Raw genomic sequence first — 20,722 nt, forward strand, 5'->3', positions numbered from 1 at the left:
TTTTTTTTTCTTTTTGGGGGTCGGAGGGATCAGCTGACTCTTGTTGGAAACGATAATAAAAACGAACCCTTATATCCAGCCCTTGTTGCTCTTGGGCTTATTTTCTCTTCTCACACAAGATTAAAGGGTACGTTTACTTGAGATTCTACGTTCTGGCAAGCTTGTTGCTGAATTTGGCAGGAGCATTAAAATATCTTTATTAGAAGCCATGAATCAAGTTCCATCGCAGAATTCATAACCTTCCAAACCTGGCTGCCTTCTTTTGTTAAACTTCACAGAAAGATGTGGCTTAAACTAAAGCTAATTTTCAGATGCAGACATCCAATGATAATGGTAAATCTTCTTCTATAGCATATGTGGGAAGTCATCGTTTAAGTGAAAACACATCTACCCGTGGTTTAAATATCTGTCTATGGAAGTTCTGAGTCTAAGCCAGATAACTTTGCCTATGAAAAGAGTTGGGTTGTAAAGGAACCCTGATGGATTTTGAAAAATGCCAATATTTTCTTTGAGTCTGATGAAAATCCATTGGCTTTGGTTCTTTAAAGATGCATGTTGGAATTGTTATAATGGGAAATTCTGTCAGTTCTTGCTTAGAGTAAAGGTTTGAAATTGCTTTCTCAAAATTGTTTCCAAGTTCTAGAAATCTAGCCTGAGGGAGCCTAAAATCTCAGAGATCTACAAGACTTAACCTGCCACTCAGGCATGAGTCCAGCTATCAAGGGAAGCTACAACAATGAGGGGATTTTTAAAATATTGGCAAGATTTTAGCATGTGTTGAGGCTCCTCTAAACCTGTCTTTTTTTCTAACAGCAGAACTGCAGCCACAAGTTTTTTCACAAGTGGAAGGTGACATAAAACGTATAAATCTGGAGAATGGGCCCAGAGAATCCCAAAGACTTCTTTGATGATAGAAATGGTGGTGAGAGAAGACCGGAGCAGAAACCAGTCTCTTGATCAAGGTTAAAAATGGGAAAATATAGTCTATCTGTCCAAGAGGTCAAGAGAAGCATCTTCAAGGTGAGTTTTGTGTACACTATTATTCTCTATGAGTGACAGTAGGTAGACTAGAGTAATGATTCTGGCTCAACTCTGAGAATCATAGAATTGTCCATATAATAGAGTTGAATGACATTTTTAGAAGAACACTAGGCAGCAGATCACTGTTCATGTACGCTAGAGTCGTGGACATCAGTGCCTTATACACCTATTGCTTTGTACAAAGTAAAACTACTTTGATTGTTTATGAAAACACTGTTCATGAGTTGGAGGCATTAGTTTTATATTTTAAAATTGCTGTTTTAAGATTGGATGTGATTATTTCATAGAGAATAATTCTATGTTAGCACAGGCTAGCAATAATTCTTTGTTAACAAAGGCTGAAATAGCACTCTATTTCAGCTTCTATGACTGCTTCTATAATACCTCTATAGATGAGCTGTGGATTTAGTGGCTAAACAATTCAGGTACATTATGTCCCTTTAGGTCTCAGATGACCCAAGATGCATTTTTTTCAGTTGTGTAATTTTTCAGCTGACTGAATATGCTGTAATAGGTTGAATCCTGTTACCTCCAGTGTCTGTCTATTGTTTTTAATTGTTCAGAGCACTATACCAGGGTGTGACCCTGTTACTTTGAGACACATAGATTAGGAAATGGAACACCTTAGCTAAGTGTGAGTGCATTTAGCACACCAGCTGGCACATCTCACAGCCACTGAGTGTTGTTAACATTCCTTATATATAAAGTCTTACAGTACAAACTTGACCAAATGGCCGAGGAAACAACATGCCATTGTTTCTCCTGAAGTTGGCATCTATTAAGAATGTTTGGCTTGGAAGTTTATCCTTCCCTTTCTATATAGCTAAACCCTCTGTCAAAAATTAAATGGAGTTTGAGCAAACTCTCCAGGAACTAGGAGGTGTTTGATGAAACTCTGTTTTGTTTTCCAAGGTAATTGCCGTGCCCTTCTTCTCTGGTACAGACTGCCTGTCACAGAAATTCCCATAAATTAAACTTATTTCCATGAGGTGGGGAGATGAGGAAAGAACACCTCTGTTTTAGTTTCCTCCATGGAATAATACATATTTGCTTTATATCATGAGAGGGTGACAGGTGTAGATTCTGCTTCCAGATGTCCAGATGGTTTAATTAAAAAAAGATTAATACATGACTTATTTTCTTTTTCTGATCCAGAAAGAAACAGCTTCATGTCAATTTGTAAGTTAAAAGTTGAAGGAAACTGTTATGTAAATAAAGAAGACTGATAAAAGAGAAGAAAACAGGGCAGGTTGAAGGCACTCTGCCCAGAAAAAAAAAAAGCATATAATAAAAATGACTTTTTTAAAAAAAACAAAGGCTGAAATGTTTATATGATTTAGCACAGTCTGAATTACATGTAGCTGTGGCCTCTGAGATCATTTCCAATCCAATATATTTGCACACAGCTTATGTCCTAGAGTCTTTGCTATACATTTCAATAAAACTCTTTAAAGTTGAAACTAAAAAAGAAAAGAGAAATAGTATGAATAAGCAGGTTAAGACTATGATGGCTTACCTAAGGCAGATATTCATCAATCCAGACATATACTACTTAGAGTAAATTTAATTTATAAACATAAAATTCCATAATCCCTAAAAATTAAGATTTTCCTGTTAAGTATGAAGTTTGGTATTTTTAAAGCCTCTTGACTTTATCTTTAAGCAAAAGTATGTATAAGAATTTCACAGACTTGCTCTTTTGTTTTACAAAATCCATTTTAAATAAGGAAGATTGAAAAAGTCCTTAAAGATCTTGCAATTCCATCTTGTCTCTATCAACAATTTAAAAACAACAAGCTAGTGTTTTCAGAGAAAAAAATAGAATGGAAAATATTAAATACCTGGATTTTAGATGGAGAACTAAAAAGTTCAGGATAACACAGTATATATGTGAGACCATATTTAAAACAAATACTGAAAGGAAATCCATTTAATCTTTGGAAAAATGCTTCTTTTCTTTTGTAATCATCTGCATGCAGTAATTTAAGCATACTCATTATCTTATTACTGAATATTCTTAATGTTTGACAATTTAATACACGGAGATTTCTTGCACATTTTTATTGAATATATTACACACACATACATATACATATGTAGTACATATACACATGTTATATATATATCCATGTATTATTCACCCAATCTATAAACATCAATATTTTGAAAAGTGCTGAATATTCTGTGATTTCAATTGAAAAATTCATGAATGAGTTTTAAAACAATTTATATATATTTAGATCCAGGAACAACCAGGCTATTCAAATAATTTCAACTTTGAGTAATTGTGCTTGGATGACCAAAGTAATTCTGTTGAATTTTCCTCATCATTTTTTGGGAGGGGTGGGGTGCGGGTGGAAGTAAAACTGTGCAGGCTGCACTGAGGCCTTGACAGACCTTAACCTTCTGGTCAGCTGGTGTTTCTGAGCTCAATATTGGACCTGCTGGGATATTTACTAATAGAGTAAAGATAAAAATAATGACACAATTCAAACAGTAAGATAAAATTACTTGAGCACTTGCTTAACATATACATAGATAATTATAGGTAATATATTGGGCTTCCTTTAGTAGCTCAGATGGTAAAGAATCTGCCTGCAATATGTGAGACCTGGGCTCAATCCCTGTGTCAAGAAGATCCCCTGGAGAAGGGAATGGCTACCCACTCCAATATCTTTGTATGAGAATTCCATGGCCAGAGGAGCCTCATGAGCTACATTTCACGGGGTTGCAAATAGTCAGACAAGACTTAGGTGACTAACACTTTTATTTTCATATATGATATATTAAATATATAATTTCTCTTTAAAACTCACAGGAATCTGGTGATATAATTACCATTAATTTTGTTAACCCAATTTTCTATTTAAAAAAAATTAAAGTAAAAGAAGGTAGTTACTTAGTAAATGAAGAGTCTTAGTAAATGGAGTTAGTAAATGGAGATTCTTCCATTTATGGCTAATCAGTCCTCGCTTCCTGGCCTGGATGATGTTAAGGTCCTCTTTCTGATCTGTGCAGGAAGAAATGTGCTAAGATTTATTTGGCATGTGGCAGACCTGAAGTTAGACCCAAAGGTAACAGCTCAGACAGTTCTTTCTTTATATAATGATTATGCAGGGAAAAGCAAGGAGTTGATTTTAAAAATCAAAATTAGTTCTGTCACAAAGGAACAGAGCTCATACCCAGGGGAACGAAAAGTAACCTTAACTGGTGTGACCTTCGCTGTTACTCAGAAGCCTTTGGGAGTCTGTCCCTGAGGTGGGTACCTTATGAATTAGCCAATATGTAACAACATATAAAAGAGTGGAACTTTAGACATACATGGGGGAGGTTGAGACTAAACTTCTAATTTCTAACCCTCTACCAGTGAGTCAAGTGGCTTAAAGTATGCCATGGGAACACTGGGTAACCTATTAACAGCACAAACAAAAACAACATGCACAAATGCTTTCAAAGAAAGACTTTTACACACAAGATATTATCATTATTGTACTCAGAATAAGAAAATAAAGCCCATTGCTATAGTCCTAAAATATTTCCTCTGGAGCTTAATTTTTCCCAGTATTTAATGAATGTTTTGGTCCATTTCCTTGCAAATGTGTGAGAAGGCCAGAGGAGAAGTAGAAGAAGGTGGGGCCCTGGATTATCCAAGAATAACACAGTAGGAAAATATAGGAGCATTTAGATATTCAAAATCTAAAGTTTGCCACTGAACTACATTTATTATTTATAGATTCTTTTTAAGACTTAGAAGTTGTCTTCTGATGTTTGGGTAGCTAGAAAGGTAAGAATAATAAATTATTTTTAAAAGTATAGATATATTCAGTATTTTTTCTATATAGAATCTCATGATTTCTGGTTTCATTTTGTCTTTGTTTTTTCCCTCTAGGAAATATGCCAGTATACTGAAGGTTAGATGTCATACTGAAGAATTTACCTCTCTAAGATTTTAGCAAATGTCACATCTAAGGCTATGATTTACACAATCAAAACCTCTATTTTTAAGGTAGACATTTTCAGAGGAAAATAAAAACCAAGTTCCCAAGTTTGCCTTTTGCCATTATTTCAAGTTCCTTCTGATAAGTATTTCATGTATTTTTTAGAAGTTGGATTCAGACTCTTTGGCTATAAGAATAAATTATATTATCAGCTGATCATGATGACCATCGTGAGAATGGTGTGCTAATGGACTTAGCTAATTTTCATTTTTCAGCATCACAGTTAGAAACTTTTTTTAGAGATTTATAAACCCATTTACTTTGGCCACTTGAGGCAAAGAGCTGATTCACTGGAAAAGACCCTTATGCTGGGAAAGATTGAAGGCAGGAGAAGAAGGCAACAGAGGATGAGACGTTTGGATGGCACCACCAACTCAATGTACCTGAGTTTGAACAAACTCTGGGAAATAGTGAAGGACAGAGGAGCCTGGTGTGCTGCCATCCATGTGGTAGCAAAGAGTCAGACATGACTTAGGACTGAACAACAACAAACCCATTAAAATAGATCTTTCTACTGAGTCTAAGATTCTCTGCTAGACTCTATTTGGTTTAGCAACTCCAAAGTTCCCTTCTGGATTGCATTACTAATTTCTAGGGTGGAATTGGGTGGGTGGGTTGAGGAGTAATGAGGAAAAGTTAAGACTTTGTAGATCATATGTTTTGATAAACTTTGATATTCGACCAGGCATAGACAGCTTCTACCAGAAACCCTATGGAGGAAGACAGGCTGCTGGCAAAAGAGCTACTGTGAAACCCAGAAGCTGAACCTAAGCACTGTAATTTTAAATATTTCCTGATTAAGCAAAATAAAAGGTCAGAATCTCAAAAATAACAGGATATGACATTAATTTACTGGTTAATTGGTACCATGGTTCAAATGAGGCTTGAATGGTGCTCCTTTTTACCTGAAAGCAAACCATAAACCAAATATACAGGACAGAAGTTTTCACTTCGTACATGGCATTAGTTTCTCTTAATTTGAAATTTTACACACCAGAGAATTTTGTTAATATTATCAAATTTTTCCTTTATAAAATATTAATTTAATACCAGGTGGTGAGGTTGTAGTTTTATACCTTGATATAATACCTGTGTGTGTGTGTGTGTGTGTGTGTGTGTGTGTGTGAGTGTCTCTGTCTTTCTCTTTTTCTTTTGGTTAAAAATAAATTAAAACATATTTTTAAGGTCTTATTTTTTCTGTAGGATAAAAAAAGATATTCTTCCCAAACTGATGATATAGACATTACTCCTTCAAGCCACTCCATAAATATTAGGACGCCTCCCTTAACTCAAATGACCTTTTATTTGATATGTTAGGGAAAAGGCAGTTATAGAGTGAACAGATAACAGAATGGAAAGAAAAAGAAGGGCTCCATTTCTTTTGAAAAAGCAAAGTTTATTGAATGAGAGTTGAACCAGCTTTTAGCTACGTCTGGATGCAATTCTAATAGTTAATCATTGCCTTTTTTCCAGTGAGACAAGTAGAAGTTTGTCATAAAACTGGTTCCTTTCCAGTTTGGATGGAAAGTGAAGCAGAGAAATCATGTAAATATCTTGTAAGGACACACTGCCAAGAAAATCACTGACTGGCAGGATCCCATGAAGTGAGGGGGTGGAGAGAGGGAGGAGGAAGGTAAATCCTAAGGTTTAGAATGTGGCATCTATTCAGTCTGCTTGCAATAGATTTCTAGCTTGAACCCTCTTCTAGTTCGAGGACAAGTTCTTAGGACTTTGCCAATTGTTGGTTTCAAGGTTCATATTCAGATATATTCATGCATAGTCCAAATATTAAGATATAATTTATAAATGTTCTCTACATAGACTGGCTCTTGAGAAAAGAACAGAAAGTGAGCTTAGGTTTTTGAATAATCTTCTGTCTCTTTACTACTCTTTTCTCTTCCCTACCTTATGATCTGGTCTCCACTGAGATTTGCCTTCCTCTTTAGTCAAGAATGATCCAGAACTCTCTTCCACCCCATTCCTCCACCTAATAATGTTTGTATTCTATATCCTGAGGGTTATTTCTCTGCTGGAGCTAATCTGATAAACTAGTGCCTGCTGAGTTGTTAAGTAATAAATAATTGCTCCTTCTTTGCCCATCTAAGATTATAATTTTGAATAATAAGATCTTCCAAACCTTTATCTTGTAAGCATGACTAATGTTGGGCATTTTATATAACAGAGTAACTGGTTAGTAGAGAAAACATTTTAGATTAAGTAATTTCACAATGGCTCATTCACCTTTCTGGGCATGTTTTTCAAACAAGACTTTCAAAGTTGGCATCACATATTTATCAAAAAGCACTTGAATCGATGAACATATATATATACTCTCAAAGGAATGCTTGGTCCTGATAAACTTAATACTTCTTTTTTTTTTTTTTCCATCAAATACTCTTGAATCCATGAAATCCTGTAGTGAGTGAAAATAAACAGTAGTGATTCATTTAACCTTTGCTACAGTCTAGGATTCACTCCCTAGATAAATTCACCTTCCCAGATGATTTATGTATTAGTTGGGATGTTTTTGGTTGTAAATAACAGACCTCCAACACAAACTAGCATAAATTATAAACCAGATATTCTGGCTCCCATGTCTGAAAAGTCTGGGCGTGTTTTGATTGAGGCAGTCTCCCAGCTTTTGTGACCCCTTTGGCTGTGCCCTCTTCTGCATTCTGGCTTCACCTCATTCTCGCTCTCGTGGTTCTCACCACGTTCTCAACATGGCTGCTGACGGCAACCCGGCTGACGTCTACTTGTCTCATAGCCAAGGAGAGAGAGTGTGTCACTTTCTATAGCCGTTTAATAAAAGTCTTGTGATTTATTCTGATTGAGACAATCACTGTGGCCAGGAAGAAGCCAAATGCTGATTGACTGAGGTTTGGATGAAAGTTTCTGTTGAACCAATCTTTGTTTTAAGTGAGAAAAATAATATAGCTTGGAGCTGGGGGGCTTCCCTGGTGGCTCAGAGGTTAAAGCGTCTGCCTCCAATGCAGGAGACCCGGGTTCGATCCCTGGGTCGGGAAGATCCCCTGGAGAAGGAAACGGAAACCCACTCCAGTATTCTTGCCTGGAGAATCCCATGGACGGAGAAGCCTGGTAGGCTACAGTCCACGGGGTCGCATAGAGTCGGACACGACTGAGCGACCGAACGGAACGGAACTGGAATGGAGTCACTCCATCTGGAGCTCATGGTGGTTGGCACATTGCGGGAGGGGCTTTTTCAATGAGAATCTGAGTGCAATTTGCCAAAGGGGAAAAAATTCTAGTGTTTGTCCCTCAGTCATGTCTGACTCTTTGAGACCCCATGGACTGTAACCCACAAGGCTCCTCTGTTCATTTAATTCTCCAAGCAAGAATACTGGAGTGAGTAGCCATTCACTTCTCCAGCGGATCTTCTTGACCCAGGGATAAAACCCAAGTCCCCAGGAGGGTGGTGTCATCTGCATATCTGAAGTTACTGATATTTCTCCTTGCAGTCTTGATTCTAGCCTGTGCTTCTTCCAGCCCAGCATTTCCCATGGTGTACTCTGCATATAAGTTAAATAAACAGGATGGTGATATACAGCCTTGATGTACTCCTGTCCCAATTTGGAACCAGTCTGTTGTTCCATGTCTGGTTCTAACTGTCGCTTCTTGACTTACATATAGGTTTCTTAGGAGGCATGTAAGGTGATCTGGTATTCCCATCTCTTTAAGAGTTTTCCAGTTTGTTGTGATCTATACAGTCAAGTTTCCCACTAGTTATCTATTTTACACATGGTAGTGAACATATGTCAATACTACTCTGTCATTTTATCCCACACTTTCCATCCCCCTTGTGTCAACTTTAAAATTACAATTAAAGAATTGATTTGAACTTGTGGTGTATGTGGCCAAATAGAGAGTCAATTCCTAGGCAGGTTGATAAGACGTCCAGGGGTCCCCAAGGAGAGATGGGTCTGGAATTCTCAAGGAGGAAGAAAGGACAAATGTTTTTTTCCCCTCTACATTCCTTAGGATTATATAACAACAACGTATCCTGCTTGAGGACAGTCTCTGGAAAAAACCTTATGGCTAATCCTATTATCTTAAAATGTGAATTATGGGAATGGGTCTACTGAGGTCTTTACAACCTCCAGACATTCTTTTGATTCACTGTAATAAGTAACTAAAAAGTATAAAACTCCATTGCTCACACTAGTGAGGGGGTACTCTTTCTGCCTCCTTCCGTTGTCTATGTCAGAAGCTTTCTCTATCTCCTTTATACTTTGATAAAACTTTATTACACAAAAGCTCTGAGTGATCAAGCCTCGTCTTTGGCCCCAGATTGAACTCTTCTCCTCTGGGGGCCAAGAATCCCGGCGTCTTTCATGGTTCAGCAACAAACTTTCATCTTGGGGGCTCATCCGGGATTCTTCAGGACAAGGTAAGGATGCTCAAAGCTCTAATTCTTTGTTCTCCTAGCGAATGTTTTCTGCTTTACTTTACTAACTCTACGGTGTGCTTGTGTTAATGAATGACACACCCTGCACGAAGCAAACGAGGAAGCCTGCTCTGCAGTTCTGTGGTGACCTCATACAGCTTATGGCAGAAACTTGTCGGGGGTTTATACCGACCTGCCAAGGCCAAGAGGCACCCAATGTCTCCTTCAGGGACTGACCAGAAATGGGCAAATTGTGTGGGTTGAACTCTCTTTTCTCGGGCAAACTTTCTGGTCTCTTTGACCATTTCATAACTTCTTGGGAATTAGAACTACTAACCTATCTGTCAGATCATAGACTTGTGATCACAAGGGACTTGTGATCTATGCTGTTACTGTATACTATTACTTAGGTCTCAAACTTGGATTGGTGGTCAGGAAGCTCCTAGCCTCGCTAGAAGTCAAAAGTTTGGAAGCTAGATGGAGCTCTAGCTCCAAGAGCATCTCTGAGGTTAAAGGTTACTCAGATTGCAAGTGCAATGGGTTTCTCCCTTTGGTAATGCTAGCTCTTAGTGGACCAGAGGAGGCTTTCCAGTGGCTTTTGTCCAAACTCCTTAGATATTCTTTCTGTGGAATCTGTGGGAATAACTGGAACAACTGACCCTAATAACTCGAGGACAAAAATCACTTTTTCCTCACTGGCCAGCCCTTTACCATCTCTTTTGCTATCACTTATACTGGCGTGGTGACGCTTGGAAGGAACATCTCAGTTTTATTTTCATACCGGTCTTATTGTGGTCAGGAATATGTTCAGGATCACACACAGGCACTCAGGTGATGAATGTTTCCCCCAGCGGTCTTAGTTTGGGAGGCATTCTGGAAGGTTACTATGATTGCATGCTGGGTGGCATCAGAGACAAGCAAGGTTTTAATGGTGAGGAACTGGACCTCAGTCTGGGATGCCATCAGGTCTACCCCTGGTGCATCTCCACCCCGTCTTGGTGGTAGAACCATGAGGGACGAGTATGGTGCCTGTGTCAGTAAGGGACAGACTAAGTCTGACCAGGGAAGGAAATCTTTGGTGTAAAGTCTGTCTACACCCCCATCTAGAGCAGGGAGGGTCACCTCTGGTAGAAAGATGGCACTTGTCACTTTTTTTTCTCTCTTACAGATGCGAGCTAACAATTCCAGCCTCATTCCTTTGAACTGTATCCTGAAAAACTAAGATAGATTTGACCCCCAGAGCTTAAAGAAGACTTGCCTGATCTTCCTATGTGATCCTGCATGGCCATGGTATCCATTGGAGGATGGCGAATGGTGGCCGGTTGGAGGGTCTCTTAATTATAATACTGTTTTACAATTAGACCAGTTCTGTAGAAAACAAGGGAAATGGGTAGAAATAGCATATGTGTTGCCTTTTTCTCTGTGCAAGATATGCCAGACTTATGTCCTAATGGTATAGATTTGGGTGTGAAAACTTCAGCTCCCTCCTGTCCTCCTACTTTGCCCCCATACCCAGGGCTCCAAACTGAGCAAACTAAACGTCAGGGAACCCACCCACCACCATCCAGGAAGGGTTGCCTTGGTCTTAGTAAAATCCCAAACTGAGATTCAAATGGCCCAAGTAGAGGTCCAAACAACTCCTGTCTCAGTACGACCTCAGACTACTCTGGTTTCAATAGAAACTCAGACAATAGAAATAAGAGAAGCTCAGACAGTAAAAACTAAGGGTGAAATACAGGATGAGATGGAGGACAGGACACAAAGAGATAAAATCAGGTTTTTCCAATCTATCCCTGGGATCGTATGCGCAGAGCAGCCAGAGAGGCTGAGGAACAGCCACACACGCTGTTGCCTCTTCATGAAGCACCCACCGGGAGAAATAATCAGACTATAAGAGTTAATAAGCCCATCCCCACTTTTTTTTTTTTACCAAGAAACAGAAAGAATCAAGGAGGATCTGGGAGATTATTTAGAGGACCTAGAAAAATATATTAGAGCTTTTAAAGGTATTACTCTCTTTGTGACTGTACTTGGAAGGATGTAATGTATATCTTGGGACAAACGCTGACTCCTGACTCAAAATCTTGAGTTTTGGGGAAAGCTGTTGCTTAAGGAGATAAATGGCTTGGTAATGAATCAGTAGGGAAGAGGGAGGACAAGATAGCTGTCCTCACCACTGGGAATCAGGCAGTCCCGACTATAGAACCAGTCTGGGACTATAACACGGCTAAAGGAAGATGGGATCAGAGTCATTTTGTCAGATGTATTCTTGAAGGACTCAGGCAAACGCGTGCTAAGACTTTCATTTCAGTTCAGTTCAGTCGCTCAGTCGTGTCCGACTCTTTGTGACCCCATGAATCACAGCACGCCAGGCCTCACTGTCCATCACCAACTCCCGGTGTTCACTCAAACCCATGTCCATCGAGTCGGTGATGCCATCCAGCCATTTCATTCTCTGTTGTCCCCATCTCCTCCCACCCCCAATCCCTCCTAGCACCAGGCTCTTTTCCAGTGAGTCAACTCATCGTATGAGGTGGCAAAAGTATTGCAGTTTCAGCTTTAGCATCAGTCCTTCCAATGAACACCCAGGATTGATCTCCTTTAGAATGGACTGGTTGGATTTCCTTGCAGTCCAAGGGACTCTCAAGAGTCTTCTCCAGCACCACAGTTCAAAAGCATCAATTCTTCGGCGATCAGCCTTCTTCACAGTCCAACTCTCACATCCATACATGACCATGGGAAAAACCATAGCCTTGACTAGACGGACCTTTGTTGGCAAAGTAATGTCTCTGCTTTTTAATATGCTATCCAGGCTGGTCATAACTTTCCTTCCAAGGAGTAAGCGTCTTTTAATTTCATGGCTGCAATCAGCATCCGCAGTGATTTTGGAGCCCCAAAAAATAAAGTCTGACGCTGTTTCCACTGTTTCCCCATCTATTTCCCATGAATTGATGGGACCAGATGCCATGATCTTCGTTTTCTGAATGTTGAGCTTCAAGCCAACCTTTTCACTCTCCTCTTTCACTTTCATCAAGAGGCTTTTGAGTTCCTCTTCACTTTCTGCCATAAGGGTGGTGTCATCTGCATATCTGAGGTTATTGATATTTCTCCCAGCAATCTTGATTCCAGCTTGTGCTTCTTCCAGCCCAACGTTCCTCATGATGTACTCTGAATATAAGTTAAATAAGCAGGGTGACAATATACAACCTTGACGTACTCCTTTTCCTATTTGGAACCAGTCTGTTGTTCCATGACCAGTTCTAACTGTTGCTTCCTGACCTGCATACAGGTTTCTCAAGAGGCAGGTCAGGTGGTCTGGTATTCCATCTCTTTCAGAATGTTCCACAGCTTATTGTGATCCACACAGTCAAAGGCTTTGGCATAGTCAATGAAGCAGAAATAGATGCTTTTCTGGAACTCTCTTGCTTTCTCCATGATCCAGTGGATGTTGGCAATTTGACCTCTGGTTCCTCTGCCTTTTCTAAAACCTGCTTGAACATCTGGAAGTTCACGGTTCACATATTGCTGAAGCCTGGCTTGGAGAATTTTGAGCATGACTATACTAGCGTGTGAGATGAGTGCAATTGTGCGGTAGTTTGAGCATTCTTTGGCATTGCCTTTCTTTGGGATTGGAATGAAGACTGACCTTTTCCAGTCCTGTGGCCACTGCTGAGTTTTCCAAATATGTTGGCATATTGAGTGCAGCAGTTTCACAGCATCATCTTTCATGATTTGAAATAGCTCAACTGGAATTCCATCACCTCCACTATCTTTGTTCGTAGTGATGCTCTCTAAGGCCCACTTGACCTCACATTTCAAGATGTCTGGCTCCAGGTGAGTGATTACGCCATCGTGATTATCTTTGTCGTGAAGATCTTTTTTGTACAGTTCTTCTGTGTATTCTTGCCACCTCTTCTTAATATCTTCTGCTTCTGTTAGGTCCATATCATTTCTGTCCTTTATCGAGCCCATCTTTGCATGAAATGTTCCCTTGGTATCTCTAATTTTCTTGAAAAGATCTCTTGTTTTTCCTATTCTGTTGTTTTCCTATATTTCTTTGCATTGATTGCTGAGGAAGGCTTTCTTATCTCTCCTTGCTATTCTTTGGAACTCTGCATTCAGATGCTTCTATCTTTCCTTTTCACTTCTCTTCTTTTCACAGCTATTTGTAAGGCCTCCTCAAACAGCCATTTTGCTTTTTTGCATTTATTTTCCATGGGGATGGTCTTGGTCCCTGTCTCCGGTACAATGTCACGAACCTCCGTCCAGAGTTCATCAGGCACTCTATCTATCAGATCTAGACCCTTAAATCTATTGCTTACTTCCACTGTATAATCATAAGGGATTTGATTTAGGTCATATCTGAATGGTCTAGTGGTTTTCTCTACTTTCTTCAATTTAAGTCTGAATTTGGCAATAAGGAGTTCATGATCTGAGCCACAGTCAGCTCCTGGTCTTGTTTTTGCTAACTGTATAGAGCTTCTCCATCTTTGGCTGCAAACAATATAATCAGTCTGATTTCGATGTTGACCATCTGGTGATGTCCATGTGTAGAGTCTTCTCTTGTGTTGTTGGAAGAGTGTGTTTGCTATGACCAGTGCGTTCTCTTGGCAAAACTCTATTAGCTTTTGCCCTGCTTCATTTCGTGCTCCAAGGCCAAATTTGCCTGTTACTCCAGGTGTTTCTTGACTTCCTACTTTTGCATTCCAGTCCCCTATAATGAAAAGGACATCTTTTTTGGGTGTTAGTTCTAAAAGGTCTTGTAGGTCTTCATAGAATCGTTCAACTTCGGCTTCTTCAGCATTACTGGTTGGGGCATAGACTTGGATTACTGTAATATTGAATGGTTTGCCATGGAAACGAACAGAAATCATTCTGTAGTTTTTAAGATTGCATCCATTGTTAGAAGGACCAACAACTAAGCTTAAAGTTTGTGGAAACTTAAATCCTGTCACTTTTCTTCCTGAGAAGGAAAATGAAACATCCAATCACGATTGTTCTTAATTTCTGACTTTGAACTATGCAGCTCGGGAAGATCTAATGGATACCCCTCCATTGGACAATCCTGACATGGAAATATTTATAGAAGGCAGTTCTTTTGTTCGGGATTGGAAGCATAAAGCAGGTTATGCCTTGGTGATGACTGAATGGGTTGTAGAAGCAAAATCTCTCCCCCAGGGAACCAGTGGTTAGTTAGCGGAGCTTGTGGCTCTGACCGGAGGTCTTGAATTAAGCAAAGGGCAGCTAGTAAATATTTACACTGATTCTAAGTATGCTTATTTGACTTTACATGTTCATGCTGCAATATGGAAAGAAAGAGTTTAAAACAGCAACAAGAGAACCTATTACTCATTTCGGAGAGACTTTTAACTACAATATATTGTCCTAGAGAAGTAGCTGTTATGAATTGCAAAGGGCACAGCAGGAATGGGAGTAAAGTAGCAGAAGGTAATCAGCTGTCAAGCCAGAAAAGCGGCACTTTAGGAAACCCCTTCACTGCAGATGCCTTTGATCTGGAAAGGTCCTGCAGAACAGGAAAAACCACAATATACTGAGGAAGAATTAGAAAGATGAGGAAAGAAAAGCAAAGATTACTGATAAAGGATGGTTACAGTCCACAAATGGACGGTTCCTGAAAATGCTTGATGGAAAAGTTTTCCTAAAGCCTTGGAATTAACTATTATGTAACTCAGCTCTCCGCTTTTCAACAGGCATTAATGGAACTCCGGGAGGTGACTCCTGACCCAGCCTCTGAGTCAAGCAAGCCTCTATTTGAGCCAGGAACCGAGGTCCTGATAAAAACATTGGGATCTGGGGGCCAATCTCTAGAGCCCCTCTGGAAAGGCCCTTAACCAAGTTATTCTTTCTTCTCCCACAGCTGTCAAAGTGCCAGGAATTGATTCATGATTGCATCACACTTGAGTTAAGAGATGGCACCCTGACCAGAACTAAGAAATTTTATGTCTTTACTTTCTATGCTCTGACTTTGTAGTTTTCAGATGGGACTGATAATCTATGTGAGCCTACTTCTGCTAACTCCAAAAGTCCTGAGTCTGTCATTTGACCCTCAAAACAATGCCTCCCTGTCCTGGGCTCACTCCTATGCTGCATTCCACAATCGGTCTAACTGCTGGGTCTGCAGAGTGCTCCCCTCTTCATCAGTGGAAGGCTTCCCGTGGCGGACATCTCCACTTCAAGGGAAAGACTTTCTCCAAGTCTGCAAATACCTTTGACAACAATCATATGTGAATCCTCCTCTTAAACTGATGACATCTAACATCCCTAAGATGGACTGGTACAACACTTTGTACTTTAACAATGGACATAATGTGACTTAATTTTGATTATACACTGTCTTGGTTCAAAGACCATTTTGCTACACATAAGGTAAATGGGTCTAGATCTAGTGGCTTTTTACCTGACATTTATCAAATATGGGATGAAGTTATATGGCTAACTCCTGAAAAAGGACATATAATATCTACTGCCCCTATATGCTGGGAACAAATAGAACCATCCCCAGAAGTTAGTCAACAACTTAATTATAATGATTGAAAACAATTGGGATTTTTGCCTCAGGAAATATGCAATGTAATCATTCCCATGTTTTCCAACCCCAGTTCAGGTCCTCCCTTTGCCTGGCCAGGCACTGATTGGGACTGGATATCTCAGTCACGCTGGTTTGCTCCAAATGGGACCTATACGATATGTGGCATGGCTTCCCCCTGGCTGGATAGGGAGATGCACCCTAGGTCTAGCCTTTACTCATGGCTTCATACTTTCAGAGCTTCCAGAAAAGCCTGCTAATTTACCACACCTTAAAACTCAGTGGGAAAGGTCTGTATTTTGCTAGTATGATTATTTGGCTGCAATGTTTGTTCCCTCTCTGGGAACTACAGATGCTATGCTATGAGTGGATGTTTTGACTAATTTTACTCAACAGGCATTACAAGATTCTCAAAAAGCTATTTCAGCTCTTAATGCTGAGCAAGTACAAATTAGAAAGGTGGTTTTACAAAACAGATTGGCCTTAGATATTCTGACAGTTGCACAAGGAGGAACTTGTGCCATTATTCATACCCACTGCTGTACATATATACCTGATATGAGCACTAATTTTACTTTTTACTAAACTCATTAACAAGATGATTGAGGCTATGAATACTCCTGAAGCCTCAATTGCCTCACTTTGGGAGACGTTAGTTAGTTCCCCATGGTGGAAAACTATCTTAATTACAATAATTCTGATTGTTCTGTTTCTGCTGTTTGCTCCCTTCATCTGTACCTGGATTTGTTTCTAACCGTCTGAAAGCTTTTAAGTTACAAATGGTTGTCCAAGCTCCTAGGAGTGCCACAGCCTCCTCCAACTATTACTTGGGGCCCCTGGATCAGAGACCCTCAATATGAGGGTTAGGGGAATATGTTGCCTCAACAAGTTAGGGAAAAAGCCGGAAGTAGTTATGGAATGAAAACAATGCCCCTTTCCCTTGGCAACATAATTCTCCTAAAAGAAAAGGGGAGAATGAGAGAGTCAATTCCTAGGCAGGTTGATAAGAAGTCCAGGGGTCTTCAAGGAGAGACGGGTCTGGAATTCTCAAGGAGGAAGAAAGAACAAATGTTTGTTTCCCTCTACATTTCTTAGGATTATATAACAATAATGTATCCTGCTTGAGGACAACCTCTGGAAAAAACCTTCTGGCTAATCATGTTACCTTAAAATATGAATTATTGGAATGGGTCTACTGAGGTCTTTACAACCTCCAGACATTCTTTTGATTCACTGTAATAAGTAATTAAAAAGCATATAACTCCATTATATACTCACACTAGCAAGGGGGTACTCTTTCTGCCCGCTTCTGATGTCTATGTCAGAAGTTTTCTCTATCTCCTTTATGCTTTAATAAAACTTTATTACACAAAAACTCTGAGCGATCAAGCCTCGTCTCTGGCCCCAGATTGAATTCTTCTCCTCCGGAGGCCAAGAATCCTGGTGTCTTTTGTGGTTTAGCAGCAACCTTTAACTAGGAAAGGCTTTTTTCTAAAAGTTTAAAGACTTCTGAAATGCTTGAGGGAATTTCAGGTTTGTCATATTTATGAGTTTGATGTAGTATTAGGTTTACTAAAGTAGTTTAAATAGTTGAGAAAGTACCTGGAGGAAATTTCACTTGCAAAGTCAGGTTGGATTAGGCAACAAATATACCAATCTTATGAATGCTGTCTAAAATGATAAACACAACTGGTTGCAAATTGGGAAAGGAGTACATCAAGGCTGTATACTGTAATCCTGCTTATTTAACTTATATTCAGAGTACATCATGAGAAATGCTGGGCTGATGAAGCACAAGCTGAAATCAAGATTGCTGGGAGAACTATCAATAACCTCAGATATGCAGATGACACCACTCTAATGGCAGAAAGCAAAGAAGAACTAAAGAGTCTCTTGATGAAATTGAAAGAGGAGAGTGAAAAAGTTGGCTTAAAACTCAACATTCAGGAAACTAAGATCGTGGCATCCAGTCTTATCACTTCATGGCAAATAGATGTGGAAGCAATGGAAACTGTGAGAGACTTCCTTTTGAGGGCTCCAAAATCACTGCAGATGGTGACTTCAGCCATGAAATTAAAAGACATTTGCTCCTTGGAAGAAAAGCTATGACAGCATATTGAAAAGCAGAGACATTACTTTGCTGACAAAGGTCCATCTAGTCAAAGCTATGGTTTTCCCAGTAGTCATGTATGGATGTGAGAGTTGGACTATAAAGAAAGCTGAGCACTGAAGAATTGATGCTTTTGAACTGTGGTATTGGAGAAGACTCTTGAGAGTTCCTTGGACAGCAAGGAGATCCAACCTGTCCATCCTAAAGGAAATCAGTCCTGAATATTCATTGGAAGGACCAATGCTGAAGCTGAAGCTCCAGTACTTTGGCCACCTGATGCAAATAATGGACTCATTTGAAAAGACCCTGATGCTGGGAAAGATTGAAGGCAGAAAGAAGGGAATAACAGAGGATGAGATGGTTGCATGGCATCACTGACTCAATGGACATGAGTTTGAGAAAACTCTGGGAATTGCTGATGGACAGGGAGGCCTGGCATGCTGCAGTCCATGGGGTCACAAAGAGTCAAACACGACCGAGTGACTGAACTGAACTGAATTTGTAAGAAACCTTGTTGTTTAGTGAGTTCTGTAACTTGAGTGACCCAAACAGCAATCAAAGTCCAGTTTGAAAGTCACTGTTAACTTCCAAAGGTATAAATACAAATGTATGATGTATATCTATGTCTATCTATCTATTTAATACCTATCTATAAACAATAAGATCAAGAGCTTAAGGGAAACTAAATTTTAGAATATTTACTTTTATTTTTGGCAGCACCACAACCCTGTAGGATCTTAGTTCCCCAACCAGGGATCAAGCCCACACTATCTGCATTAGAAGCACAGAGTCTTAACCACTGGACTGCCAGGGAAGTTCCCTAGGATTTTTTACTTTAATAAATTAAATATCAATTTAAGAGAATCCCAGTAGTTACTACTTGTTCTTTCTTTAAAAAAAAAATTAATGCCCTCAGAGAAAATTAAGTCTGACATTCATAAAAGCAAATCTTCAGAGAGAAAGAGAGAGAAGATTCAAATAGATGAGAAGAAAGGGGCAGTGCTGATACTTTGAGGTCTTGATCCCTGCCGTCAGCTGCCCATGAGTTATGAAATACATCTAAGTGTCCTTATAATTTTTTTCTCTTGAAACCAAGAGGCTGAACTCATGTTTTCCCCTAGAATCTTTTCTGCAGAAAGGTAGTTTGTGAAACACAGACTAGAGACACTATCATCTCTAACAATACTAACTACGAGAGACAAAGGACTTCCCCGATGGCTCATCAGGAAAGAATCTGCTGCAAAACTGGAGATGAGGTTTTGATCTTTGGGTCAGGAAGATCCCCTGCAGGAGGAAACAGCAACCCACTTCAGTTTTCTTGCCTGTAAAATCCCATGGACAGAGAAGCCTGGCAGGCTACAGTCCATGGAGTGGCAAAAGAGTTGGATACAACTGAGCATGCTCTGGTGCGCGCACATGCACACACACACACATACACACAGGAGAGTTAGAAAACTCTGCAGGATGGAAATGATGAGATTGAGAGTTTTATTCCTGAACTGCTATGCTTTTATCACAGATATGTCAATTTCTCTATTTATTAAAAACAAATAGATTTGATATTTGAGCCTTGCCTCAGTTGGCTGTGGAGGAAAAAACTTCAAAATGTGTTGAAAAAAAGTGATTCTGGTTCAAGGTTGCTAATTATACTGTTGCATTTTAATGGTGCTATTGATGCTTTTTTAAACTTAGTGGTTTTTTTTAAATTTTGAGTTGCTCTCCTTGTCACAGCTCACTTCCCACATGGCACCACTATTCTGATTCCTGATTGGGCCGTCTGTGTTTATATCTTCATCTCCATGGTTACTGGATGTACTGAGTTTGCTATCATCTATTATGGAGTTTCTGATGTTTTCCCCCAGAAAGGCAATGCCAAAGAATTTTCAAACTAATGTACCATTGCACACCTATCACATGCTAGCAAAGTAATGCTCAAAATTCTCCAAGCCAGGCTTCAACAGTATGTGAAATGAGAAATTCCAGATGTTCGAGCTGAATTTAGAAAAGGCAGAGGAACCAGAGATCAAACTGCCAGCATCTGTCGGATCATAGAAAAAGCAAGAGAATTCCAGAAAAACATCTACTTCTGCTTCACTGACTAAGCTAAAGCCTTTGACTGTGTGGATCACAACAAACTGTGGAAAATTTTGAAAGAGATGGGAATACCAGGCCACCTTACCTGCTTCCTGAGAAACCTGTATGTGAGTCAAGAAGCACCACTTAGAACTGGACATGGAACAACAGACTGACTCCAAATCAGGAAATGATTATGTCAAGGCTGTATATTGTCACCCTGCTTATTTATATGCAGTACATCATGTGAAATGCTGGGCTGGATGAAGCACAAGCTGGAATCAAGACTGAAAGGAGAAATATCAATAACCTCAGATATGCAGATGACATCGCCCTAATGGCAGAAAACAAAGAAGAACTGAGAGCCTGTTGATGAAAGTGAAAGAGGAGAGTGAAAAAAACTGGCTTAAAACTCAACATTCAAAAAATGAAGATCATAGCATCCAGTCCCATTACTTCATGGCAAATAGATGGGGAAACAATGAAAACAGTGACAGACTTTCTTTTCTTTGGTTCCACCTGCAGATGGTGACTGCAGCCATGAAATG

General features: G+C 39.6%; 1 long non-coding RNA gene across 1 annotated transcript; it reads left to right on the forward strand.

Moving 5' to 3' along the window:
* Positions 1 to 818: 818 nt before the first annotated feature.
* LOC129557480 (uncharacterized) lies at positions 819 to 17,455 on the forward strand. Its single transcript, XR_008686212.2, has 5 exons — positions 819 to 1,020; positions 9,348 to 9,447; positions 10,613 to 10,734; positions 15,156 to 15,233; positions 15,323 to 17,455. It is a non-coding gene; the product is annotated as an uncharacterized LOC129557480 (long non-coding RNA).
* Positions 17,456 to 20,722: the final 3,267 nt, after the last annotated feature.

The sequence above is a fragment of the Moschus berezovskii genome, chromosome 7 (assembly GCF_049115385.1).
Source record: "Moschus berezovskii isolate FMDL1 chromosome 7, NW_MosBer_1.0, whole genome shotgun sequence".
Lineage (NCBI taxonomy): Eukaryota > Metazoa > Chordata > Mammalia > Artiodactyla > Moschidae > Moschus > Moschus berezovskii.